Source organism: Caretta caretta, chromosome 9 (assembly GCF_965140235.1).
Source record: "Caretta caretta isolate rCarCar2 chromosome 9, rCarCar1.hap1, whole genome shotgun sequence".
Classification (NCBI taxonomy): Eukaryota; Metazoa; Chordata; order Testudines; family Cheloniidae; genus Caretta; species Caretta caretta.
In genome coordinates this window covers 93,967,342-93,979,593 of record NC_134214.1, presented here as the reverse complement: position 1 = coordinate 93,979,593, position 12,252 = coordinate 93,967,342, and the positions used below count along the sequence as shown (strand labels likewise).

The window sequence follows — 12,252 nt, the reverse complement described above, 5'->3', positions numbered from 1 at the left end:
CAAACGGAAGCAATTTAATTACAGATGCTTGTCAGAATAACATGATCACCCCTAACAGATAATCATCTGATCAAGAGATTTTAAAAGTACAGGGATGGGAACACTCCATTGACAAAATCAGAAAACAAAAAAGTTATTGAGGAGCAAAAATCCTGGGCCAGGTTTTGCTTTTGAATATACTCACATGCAACTCCCATTCACTTCAGTGGAAGTGACGCACATACAGCTGAGAGCAGGATTCAGTCTGTGGTGCTTTCACTGAGGAAAAACTGGGTCTCATGTCCTATTTGTCCCAAGCAGCAGTGAAAGGCTGGCACCTAGACTTCTTTCCTGAGAAAGCTATCACTATAGGGTCTCCTAATCAACAAAAGTTAACATGGAGTAACGTTACTGGGCGTAAGAAAACACAGTTTCATGCACTCTCATAAATCATGGATATGATTCATGCTCTAACAATTGCATCCTCCCAAACAATCAAATCACTGTCATCTTATACATCTAAGCACTTAACGGTAGCCTCCCACATGGGTAGCATATTAAGAAAAGTGTAATTTACAGTCCCCACAGAGTTGAAATCCTTGTCTATGCACTGAAGTTACATTGGTTTATCTTATATCACTTTTTACATCATCTCTTTACAGCTAGCCAATATCCATTTATCTTCCTTTAGAATTTGGTGAAATGGATGGCAAAGTGATCCACTGGTGTCTACAGAGGGTTTGCACCAGGCTAACTAAATCAATTTAAAAGTGGATTTTAGTTTACAATCTGTGGGTTTAGACAATGACTAACAGCAATGCTAACGAAACCAGAGTAGCTCCCTTCACTTCTACCTTTTACTCTCCTTTATTGTAAGATGCTTTTCCCCCATTAAACAATGCCTTTGGCCTCCCCACCCTGCTGCAGTAAATCACAACCATTGCATGCCCACTGAATGTCAGACTGGGGCCTTCTATGCTATATATTTTGCCACTTGGTACCTGTTTTACTGCCCCACTTACACCCAAAGTGTATCTTACACTATTGGTTACGTCACCATGGAATTTGGCCTGTACCTATACATATGTATGAATGTGCAATGAATCCATTACATGCTTGTTGTACAAAGTAGTCATGTATTCAGCAGGTAGAGGCCACACTCTATGAAATACTAGCCGCCTGATGTTTAATGGGTACACCCCCTCCAGCTGTGACGTATAAGCCACTACACTTCTCTGTGAGCATCAGGCTGGGGGGCTGAATCAACTACTGTGAACTATGTGGTTGCCTGGATAGCTGTGATTTCTCTCCAGTGGGGCAGGAGCTCCCTCTGCACTACTTCTGCTGCTCTCGCAATGCTTGGGAACCTGCTTCATGTGCTTGTGCTGCTTCTCTCTTCTGAACTCCACTTCCTGGGCACTACAGTGCTCATAAACGATGGTCACATAAACACCGCCCTATACCGGAAACCTGCTGACCGCTATGCCTACCTCCATGCCTCCAGCTTTCACCCAGACCACACCACACGGTCCATTGTCTACAGCCAAGCTCTAAGCTACAACCGCATTTGCTCCAACCCCTCAGACAGAGACAAACGCCTGCCGGATCTCTATCAAACGTTCTTAAAATTACAGTACCCAACTGCTGAAGTGAAGAAACCAATTGACAGAGCCAGAAGGGTACCCAGAAGTCACCTACTACAGGACATAAATTAACAGAACTCCACTAGCCATCACCTACAGCCCCTGCCTAAAACCTCTCCAGCACATCATCAAGGATCTACAACCTATCCTGAAGAACAATCCCTCCCTCTCAGACCTTGGGAGACAGGCCAGTCCTCGCTTACAGACAGCCCCCCAACCTGAAGCAAATACTCACCAGCAACTACACACCACACAACAAAAACACTAACCCAGGAACCTATCCTTGCAACAAACCCAGTTGCCAATTGTGTCCACATACCTATTCAAGGGACACCACCGTAGGACCTAACCACAACAGCCACACCATCAGGGGCTCGTTCACCTGCACATCTACCAATGTGATATATGTCATCATGTGCCAGCAATGCCCCTCTGCCATGTACATTGGACAAACCGGACAAACGCAAAAAATTAAATGGACACAAATCAGACGTCAAGAATTATAACATTCAAAAACCAGTCGGAGAACACTTCAACCTCCCTGGACACTCAATAACAGGCATAAAAGTGGCAATTATTCAACAAAAAAACTTCAAAAACAGACTCCAGTGAGAAACCGCAGAACTGGAATTAATTTGCAAACTGGACACCATCAAATATAGGCCTGAATAAAGACTAGGAGTGGATGGGTCACTACAAGAACAAAAAAAAACCTAATTTCCCCATGCTAATTTGCCCCTACTGTTACTCACACCTTCTTGTTAACTCTTTGAAATGATCCATCCTGATTACCACTACAAAAGTGATTTTTCATCCTGTTGATAATGGCCCACTGAATTGTCTCAACCCCCACTTCGTAAGGCAACTCCCATCTTTTTATGTACTGCTAGATATATTTTCCTACTGTATTTTCCACTCCATGCATCTGACGAAGTAGGTTTCAGCCCTCGAAAGCTTGTCCCCAGATAAATGTGTTAGTCTCTAAGGTGCCACAAGGACTCCTTGTTGTTTTTGCTGATACAGACTAACACGGCTGCTTCTCTGAAACCTTTTCTGAACATGCTTTTCCAACACTGGCATTAGGGATTCTGGTGCCCTAAAATGGAATAGATTAGAGCACTCAATATGAGATTTGAGAAAGGGGCATTTATAACAAGCATCTCCATCAACGCCATGAGAGCTTTAGTATTTCATTTTATCTGGGGTGGGGGTGGGGGGGAAGCACATTCTTTCCTGTTGTACTGGGAGGCAAAGATGAAGCATGAGACAATCAAACATTGAAGGGAAAGGCTGAGATCTTTACCTCATTATAGCTAAAATCTTAAGTGTCTCAGTTGAGTAAATGGGCAGTGACTATTTTAAAATTTAAAAAGATAAAAGCAAGTTCAATGGATACTTTGCGGGAGACAGGGCAGCTCAAACTTCGTGTAACCACCAGTTAATGCTTGTTACATTTCCCCTTCTATAGAGAAAGCACAGATGAGTGTTACAGAACTGAGCTCTGTAACTCAAGCTGTTCCCCTGATTTCAGCTCCACAAGTCCCACTTGCGTGATGGCTTCTAAGCTGAAGACAGGAGTCCCTACAGCTTCAGCTAAATAGCCAGGCTTTCTAGCTCAGAGCTGTAAGTAAGGTTGCCAACCCTCCCGGTTTTGCCAGGAGTCTTCCGGAATTGGGCTCTATCTCCCAGAGACTACTGAAGCCAAACTGGGAGATTTTAGGCCACTAAAAGTCTGGCAGCACAGTTGGGCTAAGGCAGGCCCTAGCCCTGGCCCCTGCCTGCCCTGGCCCTGAGCCACTCCCAGAAAGAGCCGGCACATCCCTGCAGCCCCTGGGGGGGGGGGCGGTGCATGGGTCTCTGCACCCTACCTCTGCCCCGAGCGTCAACTTCGTAGCTCCCATTGGGACCCAGCACCCCGCACCCCGCACCCGCCCACACAACTCAAACCCCTGCCCCAGCCCTGAGCCCCCCTCCCGGAGTCTGCACCCTGAACCCCCTCCCACACCCCAACCACCTGCCCCAGCCCTGAGCCCGGTCCAGCACCCAAACTCCCTCCCAAAGCTTGCACCCAGCACCCCCTTCTTCACCCCAACCTCCTGTCCCAGCCTCAGCCTGGAGCCCCCTCCCACACTCTGAACCCCTCGGCCCCAGCCCAGAGCCTGCACCCCAAACCCCTGCCTCAGCCCGGTGAAAGTGAGTGAGGGTGGGGGAAAGCAAGCAACAGATAGAGGGGATGGAGTGAGTGGTGCGGGGCCTCAGAGAAGGGGTGAGGCCTCAGGGAAGGGGCAGGGCAAGGGTGTTTGGGTTTGATTAGACAGTTGGCAACCCTAGCTGTAACAGACCCACATCCTCTATGGATTGGGCACATGTAACAGCGGGTTACAGCCAAAACTGGCCTTTACATCTTCATGCCTTGCTAGACTACACTTCCTTTCCCGACCCATTGGGCAGAGTTGCTCTAAGTCATTGTATGCTGCACTAGAAGTAGCTGCATTTCAGTGCTGGCTGACATGGTCCATGGGAATAGTTTGTAATACATTTAGGAGCCCTTTGAGATTTTTAAACATATGGTGCAAGTGGGAGGACTGATAGCGAGACAAAGGGGAGCAATTATGACTCCCTAGACCCACCCACAAGGTCCCCATCTCCACTTAATGAAAGGCCCAAGGTCAACCAGCCTGGATAAGAGGTCATTAACATGATGTGTGTGCTGGCTAGAGGTAGAGAGGGTTCTTCTACAGCAGTGGTTCTCAAAGCCGGTCCGCCACTTGCTCAGGGAAAGCCCCTGCCGGGCCGCACCAGTTTGTTTACCTGCTGTGTCCGCAGGTTCGGCCGATCGCGGCTCCCTCTGGCCGTGATTCACCGCTCTAGGCCAACAGGGACTGTGGGAAGGACAGCCAGCACATCCCTTGGCCCATGCTGCTTCCCGCAGCCCCCACTGGCCTGGAGCAGCGAACCGCGGCCAGTGGGAGCCGCGATCGGCCAAACTTGCGGATGCGGCAGGTAAACAAACCGGTCCGGCACAGCAGGGGCTTTCCCTGAAGAAGCGGTGGACTGGCTTTGAGAACTACTGTTCAACAGAAATACCAAGTGCTTCACACAGGAGTCAAGACAGTTGCCTCTGTTGCTGTCATATCTCATGCTAGTCTAAAGAATGGGACCAAGTTCTGATCCCGTGAAAATTACCACATTGCACTAACCCCTGTTTGCCAGGCCTGCCTGGTAAGAATATTTTCCCCATCAGTTTCTTCATTTTTGTAAGCTTAGCAAACGACATGAGAAAATGGGTCAAATCTTGGGCCCAGTAAAGGAGGTTTTGTTTTGCCATCAACTTCAGCAAGAACAAGAGTGATCCAGGTGAAACAGAGCAGAAGGAGGGGAAAAGCTGAATTATATCTGGTACCAGCTGAGCTTCCAGCATGTTGCATAGGCTGCATTCTGTTCTCCCTTAAGCAAGGAATTGCAAGAGACAACTCAGGCCCTGGGGCAAAGCCTCAGGACTCTGAATGTACCCGTAGTAGCACCGCATTCAAACAACAAGAAAATGCACTATCAGCCCTTCAAGCTTCAGATCTCCTATACCTTCACAAAAATGCTTGTAGCAGCAGCATCCACAGACACAGCGAATTAAGGTAGCTACAGGTGGCCCTGGCTCTAGGCCAACACATAGCTACTTCTCACTTTAGAATATAGGAATAAGAGGCAAAATACATACCATCGCCAAAAGAAATTATAAAAGCAGCAACATGTTCTCTCTTTACGCTGAGGATGCAGACACCGGTGGTTACCTTGGCCTGCTCGGTCTAACCACTGAGCTCATGTATTAACACCCCTTCCCTGGATTAAATCATTTTCAGGAACAAAATACTCCGTTGTCTAATTTTCAAACACAGTGGCATGGAACCTTTGGCAGCAACCACCATGGTAACACATGGCCAGTGCCGCTGGCACGGGGGCAGAAATCAATGGTAGTGACACTAATGACATTGAGAGTAATGTGAGGGAGTTTAGACGGATTATGCAGAATTGGCCAGCCTGTAAATAGACCAGTTTATACCAGGCCTTCAAAGGGTTCTGGAATCCGCATTGCTTATTAGAAGAAATGATCAATACTTAAGTAAAAAACCAACAGTGTTCCAATTGAGGCACCAGCTATGGGAAAGCTCAAGGGACTGTTCTGTAGATTACCACAGAGTTGCTTCTTATTTCCTTATTCTTATTTGCTCAGGCTTGGAACCCTAGCTTGTGGATAGGAAACATGCAAACTACAAGTTTCCATTTTAATATATTTTATGAACGAAACTAAATGCACTGTCGGGGCTTGCTCTCTCACAGCACCCCCCTGGGGCGTGAGAGGGCCTTGCAGTCACCCAGCCTCCTACCCTCAGTGTCCAGGCAGTGGTCAGCACAGGTCTAGGCATGGGGGACTCAGCCCTCAAGCTCAGTCCTGAGAAGCCTACCGCCTTTGGGGGCCATTGATGATCCCAACAGTGACAAAAGAGAAAAAAAATTAACTAATGGAAGCCAGTAGCAGGCTCCCCTTCTGGAAAGGAGACTCCAGCAGTGTTTAATACATCATTCACTGGAGTTCTAAAGAAGGCATTCAGGGTCTGGTCTACCTTTCTGCTTAGGAGGCTCAGATTAGCCATGGTCATGTGAGCCAATCTCTTCTCTTGTCACCGCAATAAAGAGTTACAGTGAAAGATTCCAATACAATTCAAGAGGATACAGCTTGTTACACTGAATAGTCAAATGGCAAATGTATGTGAAAATAACATGATTTCTCAGGATTAAACACACAACTCCTAATCCCTGAAATAGACATGTGTGTGATCTTTTAGGCAGCAAGGTTTTTAACCCAGAGCTGTTTTAGGTATTTGAGGAATTATTGAATAGGTGTCACTCAAAATTAAATTGTGTGGGTTCTAGTCACATATTTCCCTCCACATGCACACACATTACCAACCATCTGTTGGAGTGAAAAACAAGAGCAACAATGCTGAGATAAACACAACGAGGAGTCCTTGTGGCACCTTAGAGACTAACAAATTTATCAAAACAAAACAAAACAGGTGTACAGTTACCTAGGATTGTTGTTACAACTCTTGCAGTTTCATTCACCCTCAGGCTGCTGGTTTGTGGTTGAAAAGAATACCTGGTGGACTTATTGCCTCTGATGTTTAAAATTGGACTTGCTGGCTGACGAAGGGATTACCTGCTTGTAGGTGTCAGATCTCAGATGTTGTTGGACTCATGCCCCTCCATGGCGAGCCAGGAGTAGGGGAAGCACAGGCCTCAGTCAGGCATAGTCAGAGGCCAGCAACCAATGGCCACTGCTGCAGCAGCCTTTGCAGGACAACAAGAAAGAATCCAGGCTGCTTCCTTGTGTTCAGTTTTTGAAGATGGTCTCCTAGCTGGTTCCTCCCCCTTGGAGTCCTTTTTAGGAGCTTGTAGGCAATCCAGCATGGTTTGCCTACAAGCATCTTCTAAAGTCACAGGCATTCCCAAATAGGGTCCTATTAGGTCATCTTTATGCAAACAAAGAGTCTCCCCATTCCAGTCACTCCAGGCTCTGAAAGTCCACAGATCCAAAAATATATTCTCTCACTCAGCAAGTCTGTAGCTATTTTGAGACATTTAAGGTCAAGGCTCAGCTTCAGACATTATCTCAATCATTCTAAAAGTTCTGACTCAAAACTAACTTCAAAATTGTAAAGCTAGCTGAAAGTTGAAGCAGAAATGATAGAAACTATTCCTCTCTGGGCATGGCTGAGTGAATATATGATTGATGCACTCCAGTTTTACAGACAGATGCATACAATTTGAAATTTTGGTACTCAATTGTCAACAGTATGTATATATATATATTTTGGACACACAGGACCTGGGAGAAAGGTTAGTCTTCAACTTGATCAGAGTAAAATGTCTTTTCCTTCTAAAAATCACAATTTTGGGGTTCAATTTTATTATGCAAGTTTATTTGCCTCATACTAAAGATGATTTCGTAATGAGAAAGTGACCCTCAGTATTCATGTCTGAGCCAGCATGATGGGCACCTGTGCTGCCTTGTATGACCCTGGGAGTGAATGCACCCCTCTAGTCACACCATATACACTACTGTAATAACCTTTGGACAAAATATGCCTCGTGAGATATCATTTGAAATCTAATGCACTGGTCAATGATATGGTGAAATGTGTGCAGCAACATTATATGTAACGTTATTAACATAATCTGAAATCATGACTGTAATATGGTTATCATACAACCCTGGGGAGTGGATAAACCTGTTTTTCAAAGACAAAGGACAAGATGTCACATCTAGCCAGGTGTCATCAAAGCTAGTGGGCAATCACCTGTCAAGTGGCCGTTCTTTGGCAAGGAATGGGGGCAGGAACAGATCAATCTACTTACATGTTATCAAACAGCATGGAACCTCTTTTACCAGGAGCCTCCATGACTCTAACCCCACAATGGGAGTGAACTTTATCTAGGGGTAACCCTCAGGAAAATGCAGTTCAAAGGGTGACTGGAGTATAAAAGTGAGTGGTAAGAATACCCCAAAGTATCTCTCCCAATCTCTCTCTCTCTCTCTCTCTCACACACACACACACACACACACCCCTAAGATGACAAAAGAAGCAGCTATTTCACTTTGGGCGAGATCCTGACCTGATATTTGGTCAGCTCCATTGCTCAGAGCATGTGGTAAGGACTTTATCTTGAACCAAGTCTAGTTGGTTAAGTTTTAGCTACCAGAAAGCATTTAATCTTTCTTTCTCTTGTCATCATTTCTGACTAATGCCTTGTACTTGTGCTCACTTAAATTCTCTCTTTGTAGTTAAATAAACTAGTTTTATACTTTAATCAAACTAATCCAGTGTTATGTTTAAACTGAAATGTTGGGTAACTCCAATTAAAGTAGCAAACTGTTGTAATGGACAGGGCAATGGACTAATGATAGCTGAACTGTCCAGGAGAACCCACAGCATCCAGTGGACAGTGCAGAACCTATGTTCTGGGGGGGGAAATTAGGGACTGGGAGTGCGTTGGGTTATCCTACAGGCAGTATCTAAGGCTGCTGGGATCAGTTTATTGGCAGGCTTCAGCTATACACGGACTCTCAGGGTGTGGCCTGCATAAGGTTTGGCTGTTTGTGAGGAGCCCAGTTTGGGAGCTACAGCAGCAAAGCATTGTGAGGCACCCTAGGTTGCAGGGCAAGTGGTGACAACCCTTCACTGGACTGGATTGCACCCTGGAATGTGACTCATCCAAGACAACGTCAGGAAAGGGAGCAATTATTAAAAGGAAGCAGTATGGTATAGCAATTATATATTATATAGGAATATATATATAATATATATATTATATATTATATAGGAATTAGTCCAATATCTTTCCCCCATCTCTAATTCTAAGATTTTGTAAAAAAAAGAAAAAGAAAAAAAAATTGCTGGCTGGTAAAATAATGCAGGAATTGAAGTATGGAGAAAAAGCAAGACAGCAATCAGAATGACTTGATTTTTAAAGTGCGGATGTCATCTAAATGATTCAAGTTTTAATTCCACCTAGTATTTCACAGGTGTCAGTCATGATCCTGTCTGAAAAAAGGTCCATTTTTTCCATCAGTGGGGTTTGCTCAATATTTCTATTTTTCCTCCTCATTTCAGGTTCAAAATGTTTTGAGACCCATTCTCATAACGTGAGGCAGTGAGTGGTGGGGATACCGACAAACAAATTCCACACACATTCTTCATCCCAGTAGGGAATAACCAGCTTTACTCCATTCCATCCATTATTGGCCTCTGTGCAATAAGTATAAGAATTGGGTGATTATCTCGCAAGTTGCCTTTGCTCAGGAGTCTATTCTTGCTTATAGCTTAAATCTTCAGTTATTTTAGAACACGAATCAACTGAGATTGATACCTCAGAGCCAACTACTAGTACTCTTCCTATTGTATCAAATGAAAAAAAAATGTTTTCTCTTTCACATTTCCCTGGGGCCCCTGTGCATTGCTGATACTTTACAAAACAAAGGGAAACAATCTTGGTAAAGCACTTAGTGCTTTTCATCCCTGGATCTTAAAGTGCTAAGTATTGTTGGTTATTATAAATAATAATATGAGAGCTAATGGTAGCTGTATTTGTTAGCAAAGATTCCTCTTTCACAAAGAGTCTTGGCTGAGAAATGTTCATGAAATAAAGCCCACCATTTCACCCAGCTCTAATCAAACAAGGCGACACACATGCTTTTGGCTATATGTTTGGGAATGAAGTATATTTCCTGTCTATAAGCATAGCACAGTAATGGGCACTGGTGGTTAAAAATAACACTGCCTTACATATATTTGCATTTATCTATTCTCTATTTTTGAACATGCTTGCAGTAAAAAAGTTTGCTTTGGCATTCCCTGCTTCCCGCTATGGCTCTCTGCCTTCAGATGGCTTTGCATCTGCAGAGAACACAAAGAATTAACAATCTAGCAACGAGGAAGGGCAGAGCCACAGCTGCAAAGTGGGTGTGGAAGGGCACCCTTGTTCTCCCAGAAATGCTGCCTGTATAATGATGAGGTGAATGTAACATCCAGGGATGTTGGTGGCGTGTACTAAGGAGCAGCTCCTCCACCCTCCTCTTTGGAAATTGTTACATGTGTTATGTAGAGTGCAAAAGATGCAACACGAAGGAGCCACGTGGCCATAGTTGGTGCAAATAACCAGGTTTACTAAATATATACAATATACAAGGCCTAGCTACATATACACACTGCATTTCTGGCAGGCTTCTGGTGGCTTCTGAAACAGAGAATGAGGGCCACAGGAGGGCTCAAGCTAAGGGGACACAAAGCAATTGTTGCACACTACAGCGGGGCTGGTTGGGAACTTTTCAACTTTGTTTTTTTCCAAAATGTTCATTGGCGGAAACTCACATTTTTAATGGTTTTGACAAATCTTTCATCGGGAATGTTTCTTGGGTCCAGGAAAAATTCTGGTCAAAAGGAGAAAGAGTCCCAACTCCAAAATTGCCAGGGCAGGGATTTGAACCAACGCCTCCTTCAGGCACTAACCACTAGACTATTGACTATTCTGAGAGGGGTGTTTTCCCCTGTCACTTCCTCTCTCAACATTTCCCCCCGAAAGTCATAGTTTTGTTCCACATTGCAACAGAACCAAACATCAACCTCCTCCCCCTGTTTTTTTGAAGGCACACAAACAACAGTCTTGTGTTTTGGCCAGCCCTACTGGCAAGACTGCCAGGCTTAGACCACCAGCTAGCGCAGAGGGGCTGCTGATCCATGGCTCCTTCCCAATCCTACCTAGCCACTATCCCTTTGGAATGCCTGGTGCTGCCAGCAGGACTAACATCACCTCGTCATCCTCCCTCTCGTTTACTTCCACAGACAAATAAGGCAGAGTCTGGCCTTCATCTCCTTTTCAATAGAAACATTTATCCTTCAATTTAATCTATATTTATCATTTAAAAAAACCAAACAACCACCTCATTTGTCAGACTATTTCATAGCCTAGTGATGAACTTTCATAGATTCCGAACTATGCTCAAAAGTCTGTTACCTAACAAGATGAACCAAGCCTAGGGTGACCATAAGTCCCATTTTGGCTGGGACAGTCCCTTTTTTAAGCCCTGTCCCAGCTGTCCTGACTTTTTTGGCAAAAGTGGTCAATTGTCCTGTTTGCTCTTGCCAGCTGTTTAAGTTGGCAAAAGCAAATGGGACAAATGCCCACTTTTGTCTAAAAACTGGTGTGCAGTGTGGAGGAATGTGGGGGGGGGGGATGTGCAGAGATGCCAGTGGCAGAAGGGCAGGGGGGAGAAAGGGAAGGAAGGGTTCCAGTGTGTGGGAAGCTGGCAGGTTTTGAGTGACCAACAACAGTTTTGGGTGGGCACACCTTAGGTGAACAATTGGGGCCAGCCTCATGTGGGGGAGAGGACCTCAGGCGAGCGGTTGGGGTCAGCCTCATGGGGGGGGTCCCGTTTTCCCTTTTGGAAGTATGGTCATCCTAACCAAGCCATCTCTGGCTTTGCTTTTCTCAGATTTCATAGCCTAAGCCCAGTCAATACTTGGATGAGAAATTGCAGAATATTGCAATAAGTGTTAGTGATTCAGTAGGCAATGCTCTTCCCCTCTAGTCTCTCAACACAGAACTAACCCATCTCTCAGCAGCCTGCTAGTGTATTTTGCTCCTGGAGATGTCTTTTGAATGAGTTATATAACAACTAGTTCTTGTGCGTCACTACTTGTGTTCATTAAACATCCCATGTCACTTTTCATAACTAAGCAGATGTTGACCGCCATGTCCTAGCCAAATTCCTTTTCAAGTTATTAATTCATTTCTACGAAAATTCCCCCTGCAGTTTTAGATGGATATGGTATTATTCTTCAAACCCAGCCTTCAACTTGTTACTTGGCACTAGTAAACATCTGCCAGGTGCTACCAAGAGATATATGGATCTGAAAGGGGCAAAATGAACACAATGGAAATATGTTCATATATTTAAGCTCATGAAGCACTTTGGGAGCCTTAAAGACCTGAGAGATTAAATAAATGTAAGACATTCACTCAATATTATTAGGACACAGAACTGTTAAATATTGAGTTCAAGGTTAAATGAATG

The 12,252-nt window shown here is 44.8% G+C and overlaps 1 long non-coding RNA gene across 2 annotated transcripts in view; it reads right to left on the bottom strand.

Annotated features, from left to right (window-relative positions):
• The window catches only part of LOC142073306 (uncharacterized), a 585,757-nt gene that overhangs the window by 258,777 nt on the left and 314,728 nt on the right, over positions 1–12,252 (bottom strand). Inside the window, exon 1 of one of the 2 annotated variants that reach the window (XR_012670111.1) lies at positions 185–341. The exons of the other annotated variant lie outside the window; for it this stretch is intronic. This is a non-coding gene — a long non-coding RNA (uncharacterized LOC142073306). Of the gene's footprint in view, positions 1–184; positions 342–12,252 lie in introns of those variants that run through there. 2 annotated transcript variants of the gene reach the window in all.